This window comes from Gekko japonicus, unplaced genomic scaffold (genome assembly GCF_001447785.1).
Source record: "Gekko japonicus isolate JY-2015 unplaced genomic scaffold, Gekko_japonicus_V1.1 scaffold889, whole genome shotgun sequence".
NCBI classification, from domain to species: domain Eukaryota; kingdom Metazoa; phylum Chordata; class Lepidosauria; order Squamata; family Gekkonidae; genus Gekko; species Gekko japonicus.
The window spans coordinates 455,499-470,567 of NW_015165262.1; the positions used below are offsets into that span (position 1 = coordinate 455,499).

At 44.5% G+C, this 15,069-nt stretch overlaps 1 protein-coding gene across 3 annotated transcripts in view; it reads left to right on the top strand.

The window, feature by feature from the left end:
* The first annotated feature begins 1,883 nt into the window (after window positions 1-1,883).
* MICU1 (mitochondrial calcium uptake 1) overlaps window positions 1,884-15,069 on the top strand; it is a 267,507-nt gene continuing 254,321 nt past the window's right edge. For all 3 annotated transcript variants that reach the window (XM_015410185.1, XM_015410186.1, XM_015410187.1), the window contains exon 1: window positions 1,884-2,027. The gene's annotated coding sequence lies outside the window, so the exon portion shown is untranslated. The remainder of the gene's footprint in view (window positions 2,028-15,069) is intronic.

Sequence of the window (15,069 nt, forward strand, 5' to 3'; positions counted from 1 at the left end):
TTGTCCAGCGCGAGTTAAACGTGAACATTCAGCACATGCTATAAGGGTAACCGAGATTTAAACTTCTTTAACTAGGTTTTTGACTCTCAGTGTAGTATTAGGATTGTGTATTTGTACTGGAAAGTCTCTGTGCACCCAAAAACCTACTATTTTCCAGGCATTTTGTGGGAGTCACACAAAAACATTCCCCACATGGACATGTGGATATGAAGCACATTTTCACTAAAAGCAGTTTGAACAGTGTCTAGCTTGGAAATGTGAATATGCTTCCAACCATGTAGTCCCAAAGATGGACAGTGCAGTCCTAAGCAGAATTACATCCTCCTAAATCCATTTAAGTAAATGGACTTAGATGGGCATAACTCTGTTTATGACTGCACTCTTAATGGCAAGTTTTCACAACCCAGGTCAACAATTTCCTTAAATTTTCCTCTCGCATGGCCAGGCTTCTGCTTTACCCCAGTGCTGTTCGGGGGTGGTGGTGGTGGTTCATGATTGAAATTTTAGGGGGGGGGGATGCCTCACTACACTACAGCAAGAGGAAAGTCCTGCTTCACAAAGCCCACAAGTGGTTGGATACACCCCATCCTACCTACATTGACTAGAACAGTGGCTTTCAACATTTCCATACTCAAGAAGCTCTACATTTAAGACCCAGACCAGAATATGGGACCCACTTATCATTTTGTTTGTTATATCCCTCTGTGATCCCCCCCCTCCAGAGATTGATTCAGGTGGGTGGCCATGTTGGTCTGAAGCAACAGAACACTGCGTGTACACAAAAGCTTTTACCCAGAATAAAACTTTGTTGTCTTAAATGTCCCACCAAACTTTGTTCTATTCCCCTCACACATACACACACTGTAACTTTCTCTCACACACCTTTCTTTTTCTCCCTCCCGTAGAGGTTACATGGCCACCATTCTGGTAACCCCCCTCAATAATGTCATGGATCACGGCACCGTTGTGGCTACACAACAGCTGAAGATCAATTACCTACCTTTCGTTTCCCTCTTTCTTCAACTATCCTACATTAACATCTCTCAAATTTACTAGCCTGCAACGGGGTGCTCATTTAGGTGGGATTAGGTCTGCTGAACTCAGTGGTACCTTGCTTCTAAGCAAACGGTCTGTCGTCGTTCCTTCTCCCTCCTCTTTTATCACGTTCCTGTCCTTCCAGTCCCTCTTTCTGCCCACTACAATAGGATCGCGCGTTTAGACTGCAATCTATGCATATTTATTTAAGAGCATCGGTTCCACTGAAGGCTATGAGAATACGATCGGGATGTATGCATCTGAGCGCCCAGAACTGGTTTGTCGCCAAGTTGGTTTTGCTTTCTTAGTGCCGTTATACGACGTTATACGACGTATTAAAACTGTACCTTCTGAACGAAAAGGGGGTGGGGGACCCAAAACACTCTCTCCAGCTGGTATTGCCTCTCAGGAGGAAGGATAAAAACGCATTACAATCCGGGTTAAAATCCTACACAGATTTCCTTGAGGACAAGCGGCAATGAACTCAAGTGGGGCTTTCTTCCAAGTGACCACACACAGTTCTGCACGCATATCTGACAATCCATTGCAGCAGTTCACACTTCCACAAACCCCACTACCCCCACTTCCAAGGGCCGCACGGCAGGGCTGCCTATCGGGCGACTCTCTGCAGTACATTCCACTGAACGGCAGGATCGACTTCCGACTTCCACGGACCGCAGCCCGTTCGCCAGACTTCTCGCACGCCGGCCTGCCCAACACAGGAGGCAGGTCTGCGCTAGTTGCCGTGGAAACCAGGAAGGGAGGGTACCGCCAGCGGCGCGATGACATCGGCACGGCGCGTCTGATGGAAGGGAGGGGGCGGGGCTGGGAGCAGAGGCGGCGAGAGGGCGGAGCCGGGGCCTGGCCGGGGAGTGTGTTTGCTGCTTCGTCCTCCTCCTCTCTCTGGTTTCCTCCGCGCCTTCGTCTCGCTTTACCTGGAGCTGCGAGGAGGGACACGCGTGCGCTGTCCTGCCAGCCCTACGGGGACTCAGGTAAGGCGGCGGCGGCGGCGGCGGGGGAAGGTGTGGAGATCCCCAAAGGGAGAGAGGGTGTCAGTAGGTGGGGGGACCCGGAGGGTATCCTTCGTGGCGCTCCTCGTCAGCATTGACAGGCTCCTATTGAAAGGGTCGGGGCCGGAATTGCTGTTTAGAAACTCCTTCCACTCTCCCTAAATTTTTGCGAGACTCTTTCGTGGCGCTCTTCACACGATCAAGGGGCCTCTTTTCCTCCCGTGTTCTAGTAAGGACTGAATGGTGTCCTAGGAGATTAAAGGCGACCGCCGGTCCTCCTGTTGAGAGGCCTGGCTGAAAATTAAAACCTGAGTGACGGCTTGCTGTATTCACCCCAGGTTTGTTTTTTTTGACTCCTCTCTCTGCTACTTCCCCTTCCTTCCTCCATGATGATGGAAAGAGAAGATATTTTTCTTTTTCTTTTTTTAAGGACTTGCCCATGAAGTGTGTCCCGTTCCTTAAAAACAACTATACCTCCCATCCGCAGATGTCATGCTTAGCCCCGTTTCAGTGAATGTCAAATCCTCCCACCTATCACAGCTTTGCCACCACCTCTCCCTTTGTAGATGGGCCCCTAATCTCTGAGTGTGTAACTGTGGCAGGGGTGAAGGAGGGAAGGATTACCGTTAATCTGGGATCAAAACAAGAGTAGATTTGTGAAGTACCCTTTGTATTGAGAAGTGCTAAAGACATGCATAATGATATGAGTGCGGTGGCTAGTATACTCTGTCCTATACAGTCTATTTTATCTATGTAGTTTTGGGTCTACTACCCTATTTTATGTAGCCTGGGGCTAGTGGAAATGCGAGAAGGATAGAGCATGTTTCCTTTATACCAATTCTGCCCTGTCCTTCTGTTGTACTAAAGCCTGTTATTTCGTAGTGGTCAAGGTGGTCATTTGCCATTGGGAGGCAGCCTTACTGGGAGATCAGATTCTCTCCTTTCTTGATGGAGTGACTAAAAGACCTGTATCTGCTCACAACTCTTTCAAGAGAGCAAGCGTGCTACAGCTCCCCCCTCCAAAGCTTGTTTTAAGGCAGCGATCTCAACTGATGTTTCGAAAAGAAATCCTTAGAGCCCCAGTCTCTGCTTCTTTATGTCCATTTGTGATATGCGCTTTCTTGTAAGGGGACTCAGGGTTGGATCCTTAATTGTCCAGCGCTTTACTGTAATAAGGGCCCTCTCTTTTTCTCAAATTAATGCTCTGTCTTCTATTTCTGATCTACTAGAGGTAAGCTCTTTAGCCTATGATAGTGCACTGTGCGTTTACTGTTTGAGAGGATGGACTCAACTTCAATGCAATTAATATGAATGTTGGCAGGTCTGCCTTTCCTGTGTTTTTAGAGCTGTGTTGTGGTATAATTAGCTCCTTGGAGGAAAGGTGCGGGATAAAAAGGGATAGATGGATGATAGCAAAAGTGACCAGGTTTCCTTTGCAGTAAGGAAAGAAGACTTGTTAGTGTAGGCTGTGTTCTTGCTGTATTGCTAGCACCAGTAGTTTAAAGACACCTTTAGCACACACCCTTAGTCCCTGTCCCCTACTAAAAATGGCCCTGTAACTGAAATGAAACTCTTATTTGTATTGGTTTACCTTGGTTTCTGTCTCTCTTGCCTTCCCATCATCATCATCATCATCTTTAATTTATACCCCACCCTATCCCACGAGTTAGCTCTGGGCAGCTTACAAGATTCATAAAACAATAAAAGCGATAAAACCAATAAAACAACAGATGGCACAATAAACAATAACAGAAAGGACCCATGCCTCATGTCAGGTGAATAAAAGCTCTAAGCAGAATGGCACTGGGAAGGGGCCATGAACAGGGGAGGCCAGCAGGGTTGAACGCCCGCCGCCTCAACCAAAAGCCTGGTGGAACAGCTCTGCTTTACAGGCCCTGTGTCAGATTTTAGATTGTGAACTCCTCTGGCTGGGATCTGTCTTGCATTTAATAAAGCACCAGACTCATTGATAGTGCTGTATAAATAATAACAATGATAAAGGAGCAGAAGTCAGGAAGGTACAAGTGCTGTTGTACTTCACTGATTGCTTTCTGGGAGGATGAATTGTTGTAGTTTTGTACTTGATCAACTTGTTTGAAAGAGGACTGAAAAGGGAATGAGAATATGACTGACGACCCTTGTGTATAGAGCAGGTTAACCACGTCAAATTCAGAGATTAGTGGGAATGCATTTATTATTATTATTAATTATTATTATTATTTATTACTTCGATTTTGATATACCGCCCTAACCCCCGTGGGGGTCTCTGGGCGGTTTACATGTGGGGTGCTAGTCACATTTGAACCCTAACTAAGGCCACATTAAAATTAAAGTTTTAAGAGAGACAAAGGAACTAGGTATATTTAGCCTGGGGATGGCAAGACAGACAGAAGATGCAGTCGTGCTCTTGAAATATCTAGTTTCAGGAGGTAGCTGTGTTGGTGTGCAATAGAACAGTTAGGGTCAAGTCCAGTAGCACCTTAAGAGACCAGCATTTTCGGAGTATAAACTTTCAGGATTCAAAGCTCCCTTCGTCACAAGTTGAGATGGAGATCTTGGAGTCTTTATATCCCAGTCAGAAAGTGGGAGGAGTGTTGAAAAGAAGGCACTCGTATTGTAATCAGCTTGATTAGAGCAGAGGGGGCAGACAATTAGCATCTGTAATGACATAAGAATCCTGTGTCCCTATTCAGTCCTAGGCGGTATGTGTGTGTGTTTTCCATTGTTTTGAACTTGTGAATGAACTCAAGTTCAGCAGTCTCGCATTGTCATTTCCCCTTGAAGTTTCTTTGTTTGAGGACTGCCAATCTTAGGTCAGCAATAGAATGTCTTGGAAGATTAAAATGTACTCCCCCTAAGATAGATCCAGATGGGTAGCCATGTCGATCTGAAGCAGTAGAACAAAGTTAGAGTCCAGTGGCAAAGACTAACTAAGTTTTATTCAAGGAATGAGCTTTCATGTGTTACACACTTTCTCAGATACAATGAAATGGAATCTACCAGTCCATACATTTAAGGCAGAGGTTAAGCAGCAAATTAGCGTACAGCATAATGAAGGTGTTTTAACAGATGTAAACGGGAATAACAAGCTAAGTTTAAAAGGGCACCATTGTTTGGATTTAATACGGGAGAAACAGTGAAGCAAATAAATATGTCAAAATTTAAGATAGATGTGTAGATGTGTCATTCTTAATTGTGGAGTGCTAAGAGTACTTACCTGAGATCTTGTTGTTATGCTCCATCTGTCTCCTCTCAAGCATGTAATAGCATCTTATTCTTTGAGGGGGTGCAATTTGTAGTGTAGTGTTATGTCTCCTCTGTTACCAGACCACAGAAATGCATTCCAATATACTATTCTAATATTTGTTGCATTACATTACAGCCACTATTCTAATCTATTATTGCAAATAAGAAATACACTAAAATAAAGAGGATGTATAGCCCTCCTTTTTTGTGTGTATGAGTATTTTGTGTGCCTGGAAGACATGGTTGACTTCTGGTGATCCCTAGTGGGGTTTGGGTGTTTCAGAGAGGTGGCTTACTATTACCTGCCTCTGCATCCCAGCCCTTGGTATTCCTTGGAGGTCTCCCTTCCAAGCACTTGCCAGGGTTGGCCCTGCTTAGCTTCCAAGTTCTGATGAGGTTGGGCTTGCCTGGGGATGTATTGCCCTTTTTGGTGAGAATACAGATGTAAGGACTGAATAAATTTAGCATATGCAGTGAGATAAGAAACCAGAATCCCTGTTAAGTCCGGGGGGGGGGATGTTCGAGTGTTGTAATAATTTGTAATTCAGCAATTTCCATTTCTAGTCTGTTCTTGACATTTCTTTGCAATAAAACAGCTACTTTGAGGACACCCATTGAATGTCCTGGAAGGTTGAAGTGTTCTACAGGTTTCTCAGTCTTGTGATTCTTGATGTCAGATTTGTGTCCATTTATCCTTTGGCGTAGGGTTTGACCTGTTTGCCCTATGTAGAGAACCAAAGGGCATTGTTGGCATTTAATGGCATATAGAGTGTTAGAAGATGAGCCTGTGAATAAGCCTGAAATAGTGAAGTTGATGTTAGGTCCAATGATTGTGTTGTCTGGCATCTGGGTTTATTGCAAGCTCTGGAACCCGTGTCCATGTTCAAATTGGATGGTGAGTAGTTGTTTGAGATTGGGGGGCTGGCTATGCAGAGGAAAAGGCAATTACTCTTAGCACTCCACAATTAATAATGACCAGAGGTCGTTTCGTAGAAAAAGAGCTAGGGGAACTCATTAGCATAACTCATTAACATATGCCACACACCCTGCCATCACCGGAAGTGTGTCATAAGGCCACACCCCCTGCCATCACCGGAAGTGTGTCATAAGGCCACACCCCAAGGCAGGCAGGGGTGGGGAGAGGCAGGGAAGAAGCAACTTACCTTCCCTCTTCTCCTGCCTCCTCCTGGCTGAATGAGGGCCGGAAGCAGGGCGGCCGGAAGCAGGGGGCGGGGCTTTGTCATGTGCCCCGCCCCCCGTACCTTACCCGGGGGAACTGCGATCCCCCGCTATACCCCCCGAAATGGCCTCTGATAATGACACGTTTACACATCTATCTCCAATTCTGACAAACAATGATGACCTTATAAACTTAGCTTGTTGTTCCTGTTTGCATCTGTTAAAACATCTTAATTATGCTGTATATTAATTTGTTGCTTAACTTCTGCCTTTTATGTATGGACTGGTACGTTCCACTTCATTGTATCTGAGGAAGTGTGCGTGCACACGAAAGCTCATGCCTTGAATAAAACTTTGCTGATATTAAAGGTGACACTGGGCTCAAACTTTGTTGTACTCTCACTGTTATTGTGTATTGTGTTTTTAAATGTCAGATTTATGTCCATTTATTCTTTTGTGTTATGGACTGACCTGTTTGTCCAATGTAGAGAGTGGAAGGGCATTGCTGACATTTGATGGCATTTATAGCATTAGAAATGAACAAGTGAAACGAACCTGAGATGGTTATGGCTGGTGGTGTTACGTCTGGCGATTGTGTTGTCAGAGTGGATATGGGCATTCCTCTTCATGTGGTTGAGGGCAAAGACTTGTTCACTGCCACTCAAGGGGACAAGACTAGGTTTACGTGGGTTTTATTGTTGCTGTTGAAGTTTGTCATTTTACTTGCTATATTTTAAAATTTTTAATTGAATTTTGTTATGTTACTAGTCACCTTGATGCCTCCTCCATTAGTCAAGAAGCAGATTTGAATTGCTTTTAATGTAAGCCCTTGTAAATTTGGGGATGGAAGGTGGCTTCTAAGAAGAGACATTCCTCTTTTCTCTCTCTCTCTCTTTTGTCTTTTTAATACACAGCAGGGAATGCTTCTGAGATGGTACCTGCTAAGTGCGTCATCTAAAAACAGAGTCCTTTCTCTTGAGAACTGTAGTTCAAAGGTCAAAAAGTCCTTTAAAAAAGTTGCCTTTGTGTTCTGAGTTCTAAGCACAACCCCATAACTAAGTAGGAGACGTATGGTTCATCTTTTACATTTTCACTCTTTTCCATCCCATCAGAAGCCCCCAGAACAACTTCTTGTCGAGTCATTCCACACTCTTGGGTATACAAGACTTAAACAACACTCTTGAAGATCCATTGATGACTCTCCAGTACGTTTTTTGCTTGGTAAAGGACAGCCTCAAAAGGTCTTAATTTAGACCATGTCCTTTGGAACTGCCATTTGCCCCTGGGAGAAGCACGCATGCAGCCTGTATATTTTCTCCAGTGGGATAGGTGGCAGCTCAGGGAGGCTCAGGACTTATTTTGAGGATTGCACAATTGTGCACTTGTGGGGCAAGAGTTAAAATCATTGGTGGTGGGAGGGGCTATCGAGAGTGTTTAGCAAGGGAACCGAACCCCCCCCCCCAATGGTGGAGAGCCATTCAGGGAGCATCCAGTGTCTTGCCTAGTTATGTTCAGTCAGACTGGTTCAACAGGCCTAGTCTTCCTATCCTTCTTTTTAAATGGTTTACAGTTAACTATATCAGCCCAACAGTTAAAAACGGAGAGTCCAAGGAGACTGACAGTGTCTGTCCTTCTTAATTTTTGTTCCGTGCCCATTGATTGTCTTACAAAGAGGATGTGCAGCGCAAGCTATTGAGAGACGTTTTTGGCAACTGCTGGTATGTGACAGAATAGACAAGCATGTGGTTTTTTGTGTATTGAAATATAATTATATATATATCTTGCCTTTCTACTAAAGTGGCTGACAACCCGATTCTAAACGTGAAGTTGCCTTGTATTGATGCCAGCCATGGGCCCATCGAGCTCAGTCTTATCCTCCTCTCTGGTGGGCAGTGGGCTTTCTGGAGTCTCAGGCAGTGGGAAGTCCTTTCTGATATTTGTTCCTAGAGATTCCAGGGATTGAGCCTGGGCCCCGGGCCTTGTAGGCGAATACTTAGTCACAGCTCTTCTCATTAACTCAATTAAAAATAGTTATGCAAAAAAAACCCCTTGTCTTTATAGTCCTGGAGGTCTGAATAGTTAAACTGTATTCAACAGGAAGTCTGACTGTGTTAATCAAAGACTGAATGTTTTCACCAAGGTCTGGATAAAGAGTAGGCTTTTTCACCTGGCTCTGGTGTTAAAGTAGCTTAAAAAGACTAGCATGACTTAGTACCAATTTACTGTGAATGATCACTGCATTTGTGTATTATACAGAAATGTCACAGCTTGTATTTCTTCCATTTGAAAGTTCTTTGTGTGCACACGCACACTTCTTGCAACCCCTCGTGGGGCCTGGATATTTCAGAGAGGTGGCTTGATATTGCCTGCCTCTGCATCCCGGCCCTGGTATTCCTTGGGGGTCTCCCATCCAGGTACTTGCCAGGGTTGGCCCTGCTGAGCTTCTGAGATCTGATGACATCTTGAAAGTTCTTTTGACCCCATTTTTACATTCCCACCCCCCCCTCTAGATGCGTGCCTGTCTATGTTTACCAGCAAAGGATATGCTTTATACATTTAGTCCATGAAAGCTTATGGCTCAATCAATCCAGTGGCCTTTAAGATGTCACTAGATCCCTTTTGATAATAGAGAACAATCCATTATGTAACCCTACTTTTCAGCATCATTTTAGAAGGGTGACTGTATTTAGGTAGCTATTTAAAATTCACATGGGAACTTTGAGTCCAGTTTCAGTTGGTTTCTACAGCAGTCGTTTTTTTAACTGTAAGGAAACTGCACATAGACTAATTAAATGAGGGGGTCATAGTGGGGGCAGACTAGGATCTGGGAGGCCCAGGCTGGAATCCCCACTCTGCCGCGGAAGCCTATGGACCAGTCACTCAGTCTAAACTACCTCACAGGGTTGTTGGAAGGATTGAACAGAGGAGGGGGCAATGATGTTGTACTCTGCTTTGGGATCCTGAGTCCTTTTATCCCAGGATCAGCATAGGGGCTAAAGTCCAGGTCTGCAGTCGTGGGGGGGGGGCAAATTGGTAGAAACCACCACCCATCTTAAGAGCATTTGAGTCTTCAGAATGTGTTGTTGGATACTGGTGCGGATAATACAAGTGATGAAAGGCTGTTTCATTTAAACTAGGAGGAAAAGTGTATTTTATAAAGACATGTCAATAAAATCCCCCTTAGACAGCCGTTGTGTTTCTCCAAAATATATAACGCATGGAATAGCCATAAGGATTTATGGCTGCTTCCACGGGAGCATTTCCCCCCATCTTCGCTTCCAAACTGGAGCTTTGTCCCCCATCCCCCCACACCATGTTGCCCTCATATTGTTCTCTTTACAGTCTTTGGAGAACAGTCGAAGTGTCCTCGGATGCTGGTTTCATGGAAGGCTTTTTGAGGGCTTTAAACATGCAGCGGCGCTTTAACGCTATAGAAATTACCATAAAAAAAAGAAAGCAAGAAATGTCCTACAGTGGTGTGGGGTGAAAGATGCAGGGGAAACAGTGGCTGACAAAGGAAAGTGGACAAGAAGCTCCTGTGTGGGCACCATCATAGATGCTGTTGCCAGCATGGATGCCTTTGCATTTGCAGTGGATGTAAAACAGAGAATTCTTACCAAATGAATCCAGCAGCCAGCTTGTGTTCCGTAGCCTGCTAATGGCCTCTCTAATAATTGCCAGTAATATTTTAAAGGCTTCATCTGTCGATTGGAAAGTGGATTTTGGCTGGTTGCCTGTATTACTCACCTATAAGGGCCCAAGGATGTCTGACTACTGGAGGAAGACTTGTTTTATTGGACAGGAGCTTCTTGTTCTGGTGTCTAACAACTTGACAGCATGTCAGAACAACCTGAGACTGAGAAGAGCGTATTTGAAATGGTAGTGGGCAACTTCTGAACCTGGGGGATTGGAAGGCAGGTTCTTAGCTACCAAGATGCCCTCTGAGCAGCTTGAGTGGGGTGTAGCAAGCCCCCCCCCCCGAACCACTTTCTAGTTGGCATATGGCTGACTCTCAAGTGAAATAAATGTGGCAGTACCTGTGGTGATTCTCATTTCCTAAGAGAAGTGAAGCTGCAGGGAGAAAGACATGGCCTTATGTGCTGCAGGTTTAAGTTATATGCAAGATTTTGCTTTTTATATGGCGAGCCTTCCACCCAGAGATGACTTCTTATTTCTCAATGGGAGGGGTAACTACCAGGCAAGACTCGGCCACTTCTGTGGCATGATGGTGGGCAGAGTGAATGAACAAAATGGTGGCAGGAATGGATGCTGTTGTAGACCTGCCTGGCTTCCAGTGTCCTTTGGCTGTCCTGCTCTGTTCTGCTACTGGGGGCTCAGCCCTGCAGTCTCAGTTGACGGAAAACCAAGAAAGGGGCCTGGAGTTTAAAAAAAAATCTCTTCAATCCAGCAGAGAACAAGGGACTCCTTCCTTCCCTGTCTGGGATGCTTCCATGGTATCAGCTGCCACCAATAAGATGACTTATTTCTCTATCTGTGATTCTGGCTCCCTCGCAGACCAGATGTTTCTGTGTGTTTTGTGTTAGAGGGGCTTCCCCCCCCCCCATCTCTGTGTATTTCTGTGCCAGAGCTACCCATTAGCACTGGACTCCCTCTAATTAGCATAAAAGAGCAGTGCTTGGTGAAATGTGAGATTCTTCCAAGCAGTCTTCAGTAACCAAACTCAAAGAACACGGACATGGAAAAACAAAATAACATCACATAAATCCTGGAAAGCACAGATACTTGAGAACAATCTATAAACATGCAGGTTTTAGGCAGAACTCTACAAAGAAACAGAAAAAAATATTCTGCTACCTAGCCTCTCCTTATCACCTCTACCTAGGAATAGAATGGGTCCAAGATGGAAACACGGACTCCCGGATCTTGCCACCCTCCCAGTTCCAAAGTTTTTGCGTAGACTGACAGGCTCTGTGTCCTTTCCCCCAAATCTTGATGTGGAATTGCAACCCTGGGCTAAAATACTTAGGGACTTTTCTGTAGCCTGGGACTTCAGCCAACAGAATTTAAGGTGCAAGTTCAAAATTTCCCGCCAAGCTGACTCTTGACCAGTCATTGAAAAAAATGTGTGGATTAAAGGAGCTTAGTTTGCCCAAGAGAAAGCCTGGGATAATCTATTAAGGGCACTTGACAGTTCAGTTCTGTAAAGCAAATCTTGCTTCCTCAAATGGGAAAGTAATTTTGTGAATAAGTAGATTCATTCATCAGATTGGCATCTGTTATTTGTCAGGCTTAGTCAGAAAACGGAATATGGATTCCATACATTACTCTTCTTCCTTGATCAGTAGTCAGATTTCATATGGTATGATCTGCCTTTATGAAATAAAAAAAGAAGAAGTCTGGGTTTTAGGAGAATGAAGGATATGCAACAAACCATTTATTTCCAAAGATAATAAACATTAAAAATATTAAATTTGATGCACTTGTTAAATGTGGAAGAAAGCCATATGCTAAAGTTTCTCTAGATATGTTTTATAGTCTAGCCTGATACTCATACTAATTGTCTTAATGCCAAATGGTTCAATTTAATACTAAATTAGTTTCTTAAGTGCTGGAGTAGAATTTGTGGGGTGATTCTCAAGTAAATAATTATAACAAATCAATCTCCTTAAATGCAGAAAGTTAGTGGCATGGAATACATCTATCTGTTGGTTCCGTTCTCCTGTGGAGGCAGCAAGATCAGAAGGAGTAAGGCAAAGTGAGTCCTGTCTTATGGCTGACACTGAACCGTGCAGGAAACTGTGGTTTATGGTTCTAATACCAGTTTTAGCTACAATTGGACTTCTGTGAGCTTCAAGGAGAAATACAATTGGCAGAGATAGTCAATTTCTGCATAAAGAGCTGTAATGAAATGGCAACTTGAAACAAATGTGGTGCAGAGGCAGTGAATAGAGTGCTGAAGATGTGAAGACTTGACCAAGTGTCTTGCAGTGGAATCAGTTGCATATTTACTTACAAGCATGGTCTTGGTATGGCTTTTTCCACATAAAATGCACAGGATGCAAACTTTATCTTAGTTGGCCGTACAAGTGGATATACAAAAATGGAGGAGAAACCTCTGACTGGAAAAGAGAAGATGTGCAAAGCACCAGAGGATTACAAATGTTTATAAAGCAAACAGCAAATAATGCATGTATAATAAAGCAAAACAGACATGAAATGTACTAATGACTAGTCAAAAAATGTACAAACATGTTATATGTCATTAGCATAACGTAAGGCAGAAATATGAGTTATAGTACATGAAAGCAGAGCATTGTACAGAGACATAAATTGTAATGCTCAAAAAACAGAGCAGTGAACAGCGTACAGAGATGTTAACTGTAATGCACAACCCCCCCCACAGCAGTAAAACACAGCAGTGACGGAATGCTGGGCGGCTAATATCCTATTTCGAAATCTTCTTCAAACTGTGACCTTGTGCTTTGTAGCTTGTAGCCAAATTGAGCAAAAATGTCCTGTATGCAATACAAGTTGTAAGTAAGTACTGTAGTTTCCATGTTAGGTTAGAAATCTTTCTTTTTCATTTCCTTTCCTGCACCATAAGCTCTGTAGCTTGTGTATGCTTTAGTGATGTTGACACTAAAATAAAGCTTCTGTAGAATAAAGCTTGTATCTGAAGAAGTGTGCTTACACACAAAAGCTTATACCTTGAATAAAACCTTGTTGGTCTTAAAGGTGGCACTGGAGTCAAATTTTGTTCTAAAACTTGTGTTTGTTGAAGTTATGAAAAGACTGGCTGGGTTTCTGCCTCTGCAGCTTGCTGTAGCTAATGTTACCAAAGGAGCCCTGTTTGATGCTCGTCCTAGCATCAAACTGGAAATAGGGTAAAGAACCCAGGAAGGGGCAGCAGCTACCAAAGAGAAAAAGAAGAACATGTAGTCATGTCACAGCCAACTCATGGCTACCCCATCCATGGGGCGTTCTAGGCAAGAGATGATGAGAGGCCATTGCATTTGTCTGCATAGCAGCTCCAGTTCAACTAAAGGGAAAACCCTTTCTCCCAATGCTCTTGAGAGCACTAGAGAACTGCGAGGGAACCGTACCATGAAAGTTCGGTTTCTCTTGGCAAAAACCTTTTTCCTTGTTCCAGCTTCTGAGTGGGGCAGGTCTCACTTGGCAGTGTGTGCGCTGGTTATATGAGTAGAGAGTGAGAGCACTCTGGTGGATACTGAGGGTAGAAACATTACAGCTCTTTCTCTCCACCACACCGTCAAGTGAACAAGAGCTGTTTAAGGTAAGTTCCTACGATGTATGCCTTACTGTGAGTCCAGTTGTGCATGTGTGACCCAACCTGTCTTGGGAGTATCATGTATTCGAAGTCCTCAAATAGACATTGTTGGACTCTAGGCAAGGGTTGGTTCACCATCAGCGGAGAAGGGAGGCAGTCCATGATCACCTAATTGCTTGATGGACCTGCCTCTCCTGGTATTCCTGCAGGCAAGTGACAAAGATTTGCTTTCTGGTGACTGCATGACAAGTCATGTATGCTAAGTTGGCTGACTGGTGCAGTGTTTTATAACAAAAATACAGCAGTAACACTTGGGATCTTGTGTCATGCCTGGGAGCTCTGCAACTAAAGACTCCATGTCTTGAACACCATCGGAGGCACGGGAGTCTTTGTCAAACCTAAGTACCAGAAAGGATGAGCACCAGCCACCAGAACAGCCTGCACCTGAAACCGATCAGGCAGTGCCTGGCCCCAGCAGCACGCCACACGATTCTTCATCACCTGTCGACCGGCTGAGGGATTGGAGACACCGGGACTTGGCAACCAGACACAAAGAGGCAAGCTTGTGTGGTTGGAGATCAATAAGCTCGGAGTTCTAGCAGGATCAATGACTTTGCAAGGCAGTGCTAATGAGGCACTAATGAGTTAACAACCAAGCAAGCTATTTTAATAGGTCGCTGACTGCTGGCTAAGCCTAATCGTGCTGGCAAACTCGTCCTTCGGACCAGAAGCTCTGCACCTCTGACTCTGTTCCTGATATCCGGCTACTGACTGACTTCCTGGCTCCTGGCTCCAGTCCGCGTTTTGACGACCCCCTGGCTCTTGATCCTCAGCTCTGCACCCTGACTTAAACGCTTGCCTATCTGGACTCTGACTCTCGGTAACGCTCTGACTACGGCCTGGCTTTATGTATGGGGACTTTTGCTCTGGTTGTTTTGCTCTCTCTCTGGCTTGACTCTCGGACTGGACTGTGAACTCCCTTTCTCTGCCTTGCCCCACTGGCTCTGTCGTGACATCTTGAGTCTTATTTGCCTTCTACCAATATGGATCTGTTTCGTTTTCTGTTGTGTTTGGTGTTGCTGTTCCCCATTGGGAGACGTCATGCCCACAAGGCATTCTGGATTCTGGGAAATAAGTTGACCTGAGTTAAAAGATAAACAAAAACCTTTACTTGTCACCCAAGTCTTGTGCCTAAGTACTGAGGCTGATGACAGGAAGTGAATCAATGCTCATGAGAACTGGAAAAAGAATTGTCCTGTGGTAGCAGGAGCCTGGGCTTCTGATAGAGATCAAGTGTTGTGCTTAGGAGGAGTGATGGCTTTCAGATAATGTTGGCTCAAATCCTGTTCC